Consider the following 14,698-nt stretch of genomic DNA (forward strand, 5'->3'; position numbering starts at 1 on the left):
CCTGCTCTTTTTTTCATTTATTAGAGGCAGCCCCCCTCCTTTCAGAGTACAAGTGGGAAACTTCTCTGCTTATCCAGTTATCAAAATTTATGGTGCAATTATTGTCTTTTGGAGGGTCATCATGACCGGCAACTTCCCAGAAAACCGTCTTCCTTGTCCGTCACATTCTCGTCAAAAGACCCCTGTTCACTGTCCATCTTCATTCTCTCAACACCAGGCGTCGGTGCCTGCAAGGTTTTCTGGTTTTTTTAATAGAGCCACCTTTGAACTTCGGTGCAGTTTTTCAACTTTATTATACTGACGCACACAGATATCACCTTCGTCTTCTCGCTGGCTGAACTGCTGAGTTACATCTTCCAGGGTCCTTCGACGTAGCCCTGAATGCCATGGTGAGGCTGCTGCCAGTGAAGCAAGAATCTTCTTGTCCATCACAGCTGAACCTATAAGTAGGGTTGCCAGTGCTGAGTTAGAAAATTCCTGGAGTTTGGGGGATGGCGCCAGAAGACAGTGGATTTTGGAGAAGGGAGGGAGCTCTGCAGAGATGTAATGCCATGGAGTCCACCTTCCTAAGCTGCCATTTCCTCCAGGGAAACTGATCCCTGATAGAGCCCGATTAGGGTTGCCAGGTCCCTCTTCGCCATTGGCGGGAGGTTTTGGGGGTGGAGCCTGAGGAGGGCGGGGTTTGGGGAGGGGGGACTTCAATGCCATAGAGTCCAATTGCCAAAACGGCCGTTTTCTCCAGGGGAACTGGTCTCTATTGGCTGGAGATCAGTTGTAACAGCAGGAGATCCCCAGCTAGTTCCTGGAGGTTGGCAACCCTAGCTGTAATTCCGGGAAGGGGGGGGTCCCCAGGTCTCTCCTGGAGGCTGGCAGACCTAATCATGATGGGTAGCCATGTTAGTCTGACAACAGCAGTAGAACAGAGCAAGAGTCCAGTAGCACCTTAAAGACTAACAACATTTCTGGCAGGGTATGAGCTTTCGTGAAGCACAGCTCACTTCTTCAGATCCCTGATAGGAATGCCAGCCTCCAGGTGGGGCCTGGGGATCCCCCAGAATTACAGCTCCTCTTCAGACTTACAGAGAGCAGTTCCCCTGGAGAAAATGGATGGCATTGTACCCCACTGAGATCCCTGTCCTTCCATCCCCAGATCCCCAGGATTTTTCCAACCTGGATCTGGCAACCCTATGCCCCCATCCCTTGCGAGTGGCCAGGGGGGACCTGGCAACTCTATCCCTGTAGACGGGAGATCAATTGTAATTCCAGGAGATCTCCAGGCCCCATCTGGAGGTTAGCAACCCTAACAGGCCAAAGAAAGTATTCTTCACACTAACCAGGTTTTAGATCTTGGGAACCAGACTGGCATAATGGCGCTGCCAGGAGGAATTTTCCCCTCCCTGTATCTCTTGGCTCTGTGCAGTTTGTGCCTTCCCAAAATGTGAGTTTTGGTGGCCCACATGCATCCCCCACCGGTGGAGGGACCTGGCAACCCTACACTAGGGTTGCCAGGTCCCTCTTTGCCACTGGCGGGAGGTTTTTGGGGTGGAGCCTGAGGAGTTTGGGGAGGGGCTTCAATGCCATAGAGTCCAGTTGCCAAAGCGGCCATTTTCTCCAGGGGAACTGATCTCTGTCGCCTGCAGATCGGTTGTAATACCGGGTGACCTCCAGGCACCACCTGGAAGTTGGCATCCCTAGAGGATACATGCCATATCTGCCCCTAACTACCCACCACCCACACACACAGAGAGAGTCTTGGATGTTATAAGTTTTTATGGGCTCTGAGCGAAGTTAAAAGGGTTCTGTCAGGAGGACTAATTAGAATCCGAAGGAAAGGCAGCCTCTAATCCTAATTAATCCTAATCCCCTTTCGAGGACTCTTTAAACTGCCAAGTGCACAAATCCTTTTATTTAAAAAGGGTGGGGGGAATGACTGGCCAGTGTTACTAACATTCCTGTAACTATCACAAGGTATTAAAAATAACGGCAACCAATCCCAGAGTAGACCTCTGGACCATACTAAAAAATGTCGCTGCCGCAACTGAAATGGCACTGTTGCTTCCCCAAAAGCATTCTGGGAATTGTAGTTTGGTGAGGGTGTTGCTCATTCTCCATGGGGTTTCCTTAGCCCCTTCCAAGGCTTCCCAGGACAGGATAAAATGACTGTTCCATCGGCTTCATTCTGCAGTATAGATCTGTTTGGAAGGATGTGCCATTCCTCTGAATATGCCCCCCTAGGGCGGCTAGCTCTGAGTTGGGAAATACCTGGAGATTTTGGAGGGACAAATGGGGTATAATGCCATAGAGTCAACCTTCCAGAGTGGCCATTTTCTCCAGGTGAACTGATCTCTATCGCCTGGAGATCAGTTGTAGAAGCAGGAGATCTCCATCCACCACCTGGAGGTTGGCAACCCTAGCCCCCCAAAGTATTTACATTTGATTGCTTCTTCCACAGTAACTACTGTTGCTGAAGTTCCTGTGTATCCTTACTAGGAAGGAAATACCATTGAACTCACAATGACTACTTCTGAGTAAATCGGATTAGAATAACTTTTTTTGGCCTCTTTCCATATAATGAATTCAAGGGCATCAGATTGCAGCCTAAAATCTTTTTTTGTCTGCATGTTGCCAGTATTATGTATTTGCTTCTAGCTTGTACAGATGTCATCCTGGAGAAATATTTTATATTCCTGTACAATTATTTATCTGAATCCTCCCCCATCTCACATGCCTATTCCTTTTAGGGTTAAAAGCCTCCAAGCGGGCCCTGGAGATCTCCTGCTATTACAATTGATCTCCAGGCGATAGAGATCAGTTCCCCTGGAGAAAAAGGATGCTTTATGGGGTGGACTCTATGGCATTGTACCCTGCTGAAGTCCCTCCCTTTCCCAAACCCTGCCCTCCCCAGGCTCCACCCCCCAAATCTTCAGGTATTTCCCCACCCAGAGCTGGATATTCTCTGTACTTGGTCTCAGCTTTGGTCTAATTGTCTGGTTGTTATTTTGTGTCTATTTGTGTTCTATGTCCACATTTATAATAGAAATATAGAGGCTTTAGCAGGGCTGTATACAAGTTATTGGTTTTTGTATGTAATAAACCTATTATATATAATTGCAGAACATCATTTGTACTTAGTATTAATTTTGGCCCTTATGTACGTTTGTTCTTGACCTTAGGGTACTTAATTCTGGTGTTTTTAGGGTTAATTTCCCCCTCCTTTTTTGTTGTTGGCATATTCTCTGTATTCCCCTTGTCTTTCATCACCCCAATTCCCAATTCTTCATTCCTTCCTCTCTCTCTCTCTCTCTCTCTCTCTCTCCAGATTGCACCAGTCCTGAAACCATAAATATGTAGATTTATCAGGGTACTGATTCCTTGAGTCATGTGGAGAGTCTTCCGTTAGACATCACATTAGCACGTAGATTCTCAAAGAGCCTGTAGATCATTTGGTTAGTGCCTAATTGTTGTGGATTCTCATTAGGGAGTGTGTAGATCCTCATGACACTTTTACTATTGCTTTTGGTGGGAAAGGGGCTTTTTAACCAATTATTTCTGTCTGTGAAGACCGATTGGGATGCTTCCTTTCCTGGAGTAGTGATATGAGGGTAGAAAAAGAATCTGAAGACGTTGGGGAGGGAGGACGGGTGAACCAGAAACGGTGCAAAATTGAAATTGATCCATGAAGTGCTGATGGAGACATCTGCAAAAGACAATCCCAACATGTCCTGCGCAGTAGCTCACAGCGAGTGGGCAGGCAAATTTTCATGTTACAGCACTCGTTTTCGTTTGGTTGGAAAATGCAAGCATAATCCAAGCAAAGGCCCGAAGTAGTCAGCGGGGTGACTGCGAGAAAACGGCTTAGCAAAAACGGCCCAAGGGAACTGATTTCTATAATCTGGAGATGGGCTGTAATTCCAGGGGATCCCCAAGTCCCACCTGGAGATGCCCATGATTTGCACTCAGACTCCTGGCTCAGGCACAGGCTTGGAATTCCCCCCTCCCCCAACACTCTCTTAAATTTGCACAGTGGCCAGTGTATTCACGGCAACCCCTATGAAATCACATTCACAACTTTTATGTATGAAATAAATGCAGCCTTCGAATAAAGGATGAAAAGAGCTTTAGTTCTTCATCCCCCAACTGCACTCTGCCAAGGGCTCATCGTCCTTTTGTGGAGTCCAGACTTTGCATGCCGAAAGCAGGCTTGCTCCCCAGTAGCCTTGGTTAGTTAAAGGGTCTTCTGGCCCCAAGACCTTGGAAAGCTGCTGAGTCGGCGCAGCCAGCTCTGGGAGAGATGGAGCAGTGGTCTCAGCCAGTCCTAGGAGAGCCAGCGTGGTGTAGTGGTTAAGTAGCGGTGGTTTGGAGCGGTGGACTCTTATCTGGAGAACCAGGTTTGATTCCCCACTCATCCACATGAGCTGCAGAGGCTAATCTGGTGAACTGGATTTGTTTCCCCGCTCCTACAAACGAAGCCAGCTGGGTGGCCTTGGGCTAGTCACAGTTCTCTCTGTACTCTCTCAGCCCCACCTACTTCACAGGGTGTCTGTTGTGGGGAGGGGGGGGGAAGGTGATTGTAAGATGGTTTGATTATTCCTTAAGTGGTAGACAAAGTCAACATATGAAAACCAGCTCTTCTTTTTCTTCTTCTTCCTCCTCCTCCTCCTCCTCCCAGCCCTGATAGTTAGGGTTGCCAGCTCTGGGCATGCCTGGAGTTTTTGGGGTTGGAGACTGAGGAGGGTGGGGTTTGGGGAGGGACTTCAATGGGGTATAATGCCATAGAGTCCACCTTTCAAAGCGGCCATATTCTCCAGGTGAATTGATCAAGATTAATGATTTGGTGTTGATAGGCAGCAAGCTCTGGTCACACTGTTCCAAAAACAGAGCGTGAGGGAAGAATGAGGTCTTCTTCCTGGAATGGGCGGAAACCTTTAGGGAGGTTTCCACTCAGAAGCAGCTCAACATAGTTTGTCTGCAGAAGGTCTGCTGCCCAGTCCCTGCGTCTTTGCCTACAAGGATCTCAGGTCATAAGAACATAAGAAAAGCCCTGCTGGATCAGACCAAGGCCCATCAAGTCCAGCAGCCTGTTCACATAGTGGTCAACCAGGTACCCCAAAGAAGCCCACAAGCAAGACGATTGCAGCAGCATTACCCTGTGTGTGTTCCACAGAATCTAATATAATAGGCATGCTCCTCTGATCCTGGAGAGAACATAAGAAAAGCCATGCTGGATCAGACCAAGGCCCATCAGGTCCAGCAGTCTGTTCACACAGTGGCCAACCAAGTGCCTCTTTGAAGCCCACAAACAAAACAACTGCAGCAGCAGCATCCTGCCCATGTTCCACAGCATCTAATATAATGAGCATGCTCCTCTGATACTAGAGAGAATAGGTATGCATCATGACTAGTATTCATTTTGTCTAGTAGCCATGGATAGCCCTATCCTCCGTAAGAACACAAAAAAAGCCATGCTAGATCAGAGCAAGGCTCATCGAGTCCAGCAGTCAGTCCACACAGTGGCCAACCAGGTGCCTCTTTGAAGCCCACAAACAAGACAACTGCAGCAGCAGCATCCTGCCCATGTTCCACAGCATCTAATATAATGAGCATGCTCCTCTGATACTAGAGAGAATAGGTATGCATCATGACTAGTATTCATTTTGTCTAGTAGCCATGGATAGCCCCATCCTCCATAAGAACACAAGAAAAGCCATGTTGGATCAAACAAAGGCCCATCAATTCCAGCAGTCTGTTCACACAATGGCCAACCAGGTGTTTCTAGGAAGCCCACAAACAAGACAACTGCTGCAGCAGCATCCTGCCTGTGAACACATGAAGCTGCCTTATTCTGAATCATACCCATGGTCCATCAAAGTCAGTATTGTCTACTCTGACCGCCAGCAGCTCTCCAGGGCCTCAGGCAGGAGTCTTTCACATCACCTACTTGCCTAGCCCATTTAACTGGAGATGCCGGGGATTGAACCTGGGACCTTCTGCATGCCAAGCAGATGCTCTACCACTGAGCCACAGCCCCTCCACAGCACCGAAGATAATAAGCAATGATAGGTCACAGACACTGGCTACGCCCTGTTGCTGCTGAAGAACTGGCATTTGTCCCAAGAGACTATTCTGAGCCCAATTCACCGACGGCCTGACTTGGTAGAAGGCCACTTCGTAACTATGATGATCCATCTGAGGAAGCGAAGGTGGCAGGGAGCAGCTCTCTCGCAAGCCGCTTTTCTCTTTACGCTTTCGAGCTCACAGCGGTGGTTCTTGTCCGTGTCCCAGTGGGGGAGCATTCATCCCTGCCATGGGATCCGTTCCAAACTGGCGCTCTCACCATTTCTCTTCTCCCTTTTTCTTCCGTTGAAATGGAGGTAGCTAATTAGTACCTGGCAGATAAGGCAAGAAACCTCGGGAAAGGTGGGGAAAGGCGCGAGCACAGAAATAGCAGACAGACAAAGGCTTGTTGCTTGGGATGTTTCTGGCTACTCCGAGTGCTGCACTTTAGTCAGCTTCCCCAGCCTTCACGGAAAATCCACAACAACACAGCAAACTGCAAACTCTAGGGAGGAAAAGCACTCAATCTCATCAGTATCCAGTGTATCCTTACACACTCAGCAGCCCAGCAATGATCCCCAGAATTCCTCTACTCCAAGCATTACCAGGACACATCAGTAAAACAAATGTCCTTGCCTTTCAGATTGCTGCAGGAGCGAAGCCCAACAAGTAGGGTTGCCAGCTTCCAGGTGGCATCTGGAGATCTCACGAACACAGGAACACATGAAGCTGCCTGATACTGAATCAGACCCTTGGTCCATCAAAGTCAGTCTTGTCTCCTCAGACTGGCAGCGGCTCTCCAGGGTCTCAGGCAGGGGTCTTTCACATCACCTACTTGCCTAGTCCCTTTAACAGGAGAGGCCAGGGATTGAACCTGGGACCTTCTGCATGCCAAGCAGAGGCTCTACCTCTGAGCCACAGCCCCTCCCCAATACACATGAACACATGAAGCTGCCTCATACTGAATCAGACCCTTGGTCCACCAAAGTCAGTATTGTCTGCTCAGACTGGCAGCGGCTCTCCAGGCAGGGGTCTTTCACATCACCTACTTGCCTAGTCCCTTTAACTGGAGATGCCGGGGATTGAACCTGGGACCTTCTGCATGCCAAGCTGATGCTCTACCACTGAGCTATGGTCCTTCTCCCACTACTGCAACTGATCTCCAGGGGACAGGGATCGGTTCACCTGGAGAAAATGGCTGCTATGGAAGGTGGACTTTATGGCATTAGACCTCATTGAAGTCCCTCCCCTCCCCAAACCCCGCCCTCCTCAGGATCCACCTCCAAAATCTCCAGGTATTTCCCAACCCAGAGCTGGCAACCCTACCAACAAGGCTGGTGGCAGAAATGTGGCAGTAACCTATGGTCCCAGGGGCCTATAGGATTGCCAACTCTGGTTTGCCAACTCTGGAGAACTGAGGGTGGAGCCTGGGGAGGGTAATATTTGGGGAAGGGAGGGGCAGGGATGTGACACCATTGGTCATTTATGCAGGGGAAATTTGTGTTTGGGTTGCTGCACAGTTGTCTGCTCCGAATTCTCAAACATATGCATGAGGGCTCCCCCTCCCCCAAATTCCAGGAGTACCTTGTGATTAATTAGGCATCCCCAGTGAATCACGGAGCTTCTGAGTCCCTCCCCCTGAAAACACAGCCTTGTTGCACTTTATTTGGAGGGGGCGGGTCAGCTCTTAAAGGGGCTGCGTGTGCTTTCGCTGGGTATTCCTCCCCACCTTACTTCAACAGCTCACCGGCCACATGAATCACCTTCCAAACTTTGCAGCCTTTCTTCAGTGTCTTCCTGCACATTTCATGACGGTTTAACTCCCTCTTTTGTGCTTTGCTTTAAGGGAAGGGGTTGGATGGGAGGAACAGACACTTGGGAGGGAGAAGCCAAAATGGGTGTGAGGAGAGAAACCCAAAGCTAAGAGATATACATGGAAATGGGGGGAAATTGCGTTGCTCTTGCCTCGAAGCAGTATTTAAATTTGTTCTAAAACAGGATCCTAGAACTGCGGGGGAAGAACGAGGCCACAGTGAAGTCACGTGTGAAGGTTGGTAAAATCATGAATAATGCAAAGGAAGCCTTGAAGCAGTTCAGCCAGGACTGCGAAGTAAATACCCCTACATAAATGGCCACAGAATCTACCCTCCAAAGCTGCCATTTCCTCCAGGGGAGCTGATCTCTGTAGTTTGGAGATCAATTGTAATCTTGAGGCCCTGCCTCAAGATTGGTAACCCTAGTTCCAACTTTGGCATCTTGGAAAGTCCAGTTTTCTTGTTTTAAGTATGTCGCACATTGGCAACCCCACCTCACCCAAGGGACAAATGTTGACATCAGCCCTGTGAGCCTGTCTGCATGTTAAAGCCACACGAGGATTCAACAGCCACATGCATTTTGTAGGCTGTCTTTGTGAGCAGGATGACTCTGGAAGGAATCCGGGTCCTATTTGTTCATGTAAAGTTAGTCTTTCTATAGAGTCTTCTCAGTAGAGCTGTGGTCAGATGTGGCTGCTGCAAAGGACTCCCTCCATGCAAGTCAGGAGTCACTCGCTGGCTGAAGCGTCACCACTGTGCTCTCTTGAGGAAATGGGCCGCCAGTCCTCTATCAGCTGGAGATTGGCTGTAATAGCCGTGGATCTCCAGCCATCACCTGGAGGTTGGCAACCTGATCTACGGGCTGGTTTTTAATTATCGTTTTAACTGTTTTAACATGTTTTATCATACTATTATTTTCATTGAGTCACCCTGAGCCTAGTCTAGGCTGGGGGCGGGGCAGATTATACATTTGATATATAAAAAAATAAATAATATCCCATGAAGAACCCTCTCTTATTCCTTAGCCTCACTGTTCCTCAGGATGGACACCCCCCTTCATTCCTCTCAAGCATCCTCTTTTAGCAGTTTGCTGAATATTTTTCTGCTGAGTTATGAATCCCTTCTAGAGGGGTGGCAGATAGTTGAGCTCTCAGCACGGCCGGCCTCGATTCTTTGGAAGACAAACCGTTTCAAGGTTGTGCACTTTTATTCTTCCTCTTCTGATAGGGATTCCAGAGGCACTGAGAAAGTGGCAGGGCCACATGAATCGCTTGGAGCATCATGCCTTCTCCCTCCACTGAGGCTATAGTTTTGATTTTGGTGATTCGTATTTTTTTTCCCTTTTCAACGAAAAGCAAGAAACACGCACAGCTACATAGTGGCCTGCCTGACGCAGGGATCCTCATGCAGTAAACATGTCCAGGGTGATATTTTTATCAGCTAAACTTTTCCATGGGCCATGCCAGAGGTCCCCGACCCCATTCAGCCTGCGGGCACTTTTGGAAGGCTGAGAATATTGTGTAGATCTTACCGCACAACGGGCTGGGACCGATCACAAAAGATCGGGAGGCCCCAAGCCAAGTTTCTCCCTACAATGGAGGCAGCTGTCCCTGAAAAGCTGAGCCCTGCAGACAGTCGGACATAGGGTTGCCAACCTCCAGGTACTAGCTGGAGATCTCCTGCTATTACAACTGATCTGCAGGCGACAGAGATCAGTTCCCCTGGAGAAAATGGCTGCTTTGGCAATTGGACTCTGTGGCATTGAAGTCCCTCCCCTCCCCAAACCCTGCCCTTTTCAGGCTCTGCCCCAAAAACCTCCCGCTGGTAGTGAAGAGGGACCTGGCAACCCTAGTCGGACATTCTCCTGCTCCAATGAGGTGCTGGAAAGTTAGGATTGGCTCTTTGCTTTGGGAGAGAGATCCTTTAGGGAAGGAAGGAGTGGGCACCAGAAAACACACCGAGGCATCACAGTGCCCCTGGGCCCCAGGTTGGGGATCACTGTTGTGGGGAGGGGGACAGCTTCCCACCCTTCTCAGGCCGCACCCCCCAAATCTCCAGGTATTTCCCAACCCAGAGCTGGCAACCCTACTGTTATGCCACTCCTGTTCTCCCCTCAGCCACCCTCCCATGTGAGGTTCTTTCTCCAGCAGGTCATGTGGGGGCATGAAAAGTCCCTGTCCCTTTTCACTGCCACATGCTCTGTTAGGCAGGCGATTCTGCGACGCCCGGGGCGGAAGGGATGTCATCATGCGTGTGATGGACCCTGAAAAGCACCGTTCCCGGGCAAGGTTCGGACGGCCTCGCAAACGGAAGAACCTCGGCTGAACAAGCATTCCAGATAGTCAATTTAGTTGTCGGCCAGTTTCAACATCACTTAATCTCCAAGAATTTTGATTGCCTGCAGTTTCGGCCCCCGACGATTTAACCTTTTGAGTCAGATATTCCATACAAGACTCGAAACAAACAAACAAAACTTGGGCTAAACAGTAATCTGTGTCAGACGGGAGTTGTAGTAGAATGAGAAACTCTCCCACTGTCCTATTTGAAACATGATTGTTGATGATGCAAAATGACCTCCCCTGAAGATTTTGTATGGCCTTGCATTGATGGTGAATATTGGGTCGTTGGTAGAGGGTATTGAATGGCCAGGGGCTACTTCAAACCACTGAAGCTTGTGCCACAGTTGGGGTGAAAGGAGATACAGGAGTGCCAACTCTGGATTGGAACCTGGAGGCAGTGGAGTTTGAGGAGAGGAAGGATAAGGTTGCCAGGTCCCTCTTCGCCACCTGCAAGAGGTTTTTGGGGTAGAGCCTGAGGAGGGTGGGGTTTGGGGAGGGACCTCAATGCCATAGAGTCCAATTGCCAAAGGGGCCATTTTCTCCAGGGGAACTGATCTCTATCAGCTGGAGATCCGTTGTAATAGCAGGAGATCTCCAGACTGTTCTAGCAGCCCATTCTTAGTGGGAGCTAAAAAGCTAAAATCAAATATTAAAAATTTAAAAATAAAAACTAAAACAAAAATTAAAAAGTATTTTTATGAAATTTGTAACTTGGATATTAAAAAGACTATGAACCTCCCAGGCATGTGAGATACTATTCCTAATGGGCCTTATCCTCTACCTTTGAGGCTGATGAAGCTATGCTGTGGTGAAAGCTCTACAAGTTTCTGGAATAGCGTTCCTTCCTTTTTTTTCGCCTTTGCCATAGTGCACCTTTGGAGCAACTTTTGCCATCATAGACGCTAGGTTATTAACCATCATCTTCTATTTGGACTCTCTTACCTTCATCTTCCTTTGGAGATAGCTATTATGCTATATGCGTCATTGCTTGTTAATTTTGAATTACTTTTGTATATATTTGTATATTACATGTAACCACTTGTATTGTCTTTGTTGCATTTAGTTTGATAAGTTAGTTGCATAGAATATAATGTTTGTTACAGATTGAGTCTCTACTGTTTCCTTTCTACAATTGTTTGTTAACAGTATAGTGAGTTGTTTTCTACAAGTACCTGGAGGTTGGCAACCCTAAGGAAGGTTCCAAACCGAAGAGGTTGAGCTGAAAAATGCAAAAATTACAAATATATAAATTTTAATAAGGTGCACAATCAAGGTAAAAACATAAGGCCTCTAGCATAGGCAAGACTTTCACATTCAATATATACAAACATAAACACCTGCAATGTACAATCTTACATTGACCAAAGGAGGATCCAAAAAGGACCAAACGCATTTCGGCCTGAGAAGGCCTTCCTCAGTGGTCAGTCATAGAGTTAGAATTTAGCACACATCCTAATAATATAATTCCGTCATACTAAACAGTAAAAAATGTATAAAAGCCCTTCTAGTATAGTGAAGCTCCCTGTAAGTTAGGGTTGCCAAGTGCCAGGTGGTGGCGGGCAAAACCTCACCAATCCACCTGGCCACCTGCTGAACAGCTGAGGGTCGGCGGGCAATCCGTGCAACCGGCGACACGTCACTTCCGGTTCACACCCGGAAGTGCTGCATTGCAAAGGGCCAGTTTCCACTCAAACTCCCAGTTTGAGTGGTAAAGGCCTGTTGCGATGCGGCACTTCCGGGTGTAAAACGCATCACAAGGGGCCATTTGAGTGGAAAACGGCCCCTTGTGGTGCATTTTACACCCGAAAGTGCCGCATCTCAACAGGCCTTTACCACTCAAACTGGGAGCGCGCAACCCCCCACCCCATCTCCACTCCAAAAACCTCCCACCGAAGAAGAAGACGGACTTGGTAAGCCTACTGTAAGTTTATTTATTCCTTGTATACTAGAACATGGCTTCCATCTCTCACCTTCTTTTAGATGCCGGGCTCTTGAGGGTGTGTATACATCAAGCAGTGTATTAGGGCAACCCTAAGGAAGGACCACAGTGAGGACATGATACTATAGAGCCCCTCCTCCAAAGCAGCCATTTTATCCATGGGAACTGATCTCGGTAGTCTGGAGATCAGTTGTAATTCCGGGAGATCTCCAGGCTGCACCTAGTAGTAGGCAACCCTAAAGGGAAGAATGAAAAAAAGAGGCATGAAGTTGAAGTTTCCTGGCAATGATTGACTCTTTTTAGGATGTTTTCCTGTCTTGCAAGCTGTAGAGCAGTGGCTGCCATTTGCATGATAAGACAGGCAGAGTTTGGGTCTTCCTTTCTTACCATTTCCTTGCTGGAACTTTCCTCCCAATTGTGCTTGTCCCCATGGAAAAGAAGTGACAGTTACATTGCGGGGTTGCCAAATCTGGGTTGGAAATAGGGTTGCCAACTCTGGGTTGGGAAATAACCTGGATTTTTTCTCAATGACAGAGAGTCTAATTGCCAAAGCGGCCATTTTCTCCCGGTGAACTGATCTCCATCGGCTAGAGATCAGTTGTAATAGCGGGAGATCTCCAGCTAGTACCTGGAGGTTGGCAACCCTAGCTGGAAGATACCTGGAGATTTTGCAGGTGGAGCCTGAGGAGGGACCTTAGCAGGGGACAATGCCATAGAATCCACCCTCCAAAGCAGCCATTATTCTCCTGGAGGACTGATCTCTACCGCCTGAAGACCAGTTGGAATAGTGGGAGATCTCCAGGCCCCACCTGGAGACTGGCAAACCTAGGGACATGAATTTTCGGCTTTAGAAACATTCTCTTGCCTTACAGGGTGGCTGAAAAGTGTACTGAAATGTGTTGCATAAAGGCTAAGAATGACGATTCAATAAACAGTTGATTAAGTGTCACCAAAAACATCCACTCTTTACAAGCAGACGGAGAGAGCTGTCGGCAGCAGGAGTCCCCTGGGCTCCATCTGATTCACTGAGAGTTCTCTGCTGCTTCCCAGTTGACACATTAAAAAAAAAACCAAGAACGTGCTGAATGAAGAGCCCTTGGTGGGAATGGGGTGTGTTAGGTAGGGTTGCCAATCGCCAGGTGGCACCGGGAAGTCTCCTGCTATTACAACTGATCTCCAGACAATCAAGATTAGACCCCCTGGAGAAAATGGCTGCTTTGGAGGGTGGACTCTTGTGTAGGGTTGCCAACCTCCAGTAGGGTTGCCAGGTCCCTCTTTGCCACCGGTGGGAGGTTTTTGGGGCAGAGCTTGAGGAGGTCGGGGTTTGGGGAGGGGAGGGACTTCAGGGCCATAGAGTTCAACTGACAAAGCAGCCGTTTTCTCCAGGTGAACTGATCTCTACGGGCTGGAGATCAGTTGTAATAGCAGGAGATCTCCAGCTAGTACCTGGAGGTTGGCAACCTCCAGGTGGTGGCTAGAGATCTCTCGCTATTACAACTAATTGCCAGGCAATAGAAATCAGTTCCCCTCAAGAAAATGGCCGTTTTTGGCAATTGGACTCCTATGGCACTGAAGTCCCTCCCCAAACCTCGCCCTTCCCAGGCTCTGCCCACAAATCCCCAGAAATTCTGCAAACCGGCAGTATAATAGCTGCTGAGCATCATATTTTCAGTTTCAGACCTTGCCTCTGGCCTGCCTCTGGATGATGGAGGGGTTGCAAGTGGGCCAAGCCTGAAAGGCAATGGGAGGTGGGATCTGGGGGGAAAGTAATTTCTGGAAGGGACTCTGGTGCAGAAATTAAAGAGTCCATCTAGGAAACTCACAAAATGGACATGAAGTGGCTGAATCTCCTGAGTTGGTTGTTCCCAGAATCTGATATTCATTTGCTCTTCAGAGGTATACTACCTTTGAACCTGGAGGTTCCATTGAGTTTAGTAGGTGGGGCTTCCATGGATACAACACATATTAGAAGGTTTAGGGGGGAGCAGAAGGGAAGCAATGGGGGTGGCTGAGTGGGTGACACATTGGTGCCTCCAATGTTGGGAGGGACCAGTAGCCATAACAGTGATCTGTATCCAGGGGTAGCCTCTTTGTCCTTGCATACAGGGTTTCCAGATCTTGGTTGGGAAATACCTGGAGATTTTGAGGGTGGAGCCTGTGTAGGGTAGGGTTTGGACAGGGGAGGGACTTTAATGCCATAGAGACCAATTGCCAAAGCGGCTATTTTCTCCAGGTGAACTGATCTCTATTAGGCGGTGATCAGTAGTAATAGCAGGAGATCTCTAGTTAGTACCTGGAGATTGGCAACCCTATATTGAAGTTCCTCCCCTCTCCAAACCCAGCCCTCCTCAGGCTCAGCCCCCAAAATCCCCAGGTATTTCCCAACCCGGACCTGGCAACCCTAGCTTAGCTTGTTCTCACCACTGGTGGGAAGATTTGGGGGCGGAGCCTGAGGAAGGAAGGGTTTGGGGAGGGGAAGGATTTCAATGCTATAGAGTCCAATTGCAAAAGCAGCCATTTCCTCCAGGTGAACTGATCTCTATCGGCTGGAG

This window comes from Euleptes europaea, chromosome 17 (genome assembly GCF_029931775.1).
Source record: "Euleptes europaea isolate rEulEur1 chromosome 17, rEulEur1.hap1, whole genome shotgun sequence".
Lineage (NCBI taxonomy): Eukaryota > Metazoa > Chordata > Lepidosauria > Squamata > Sphaerodactylidae > Euleptes > Euleptes europaea.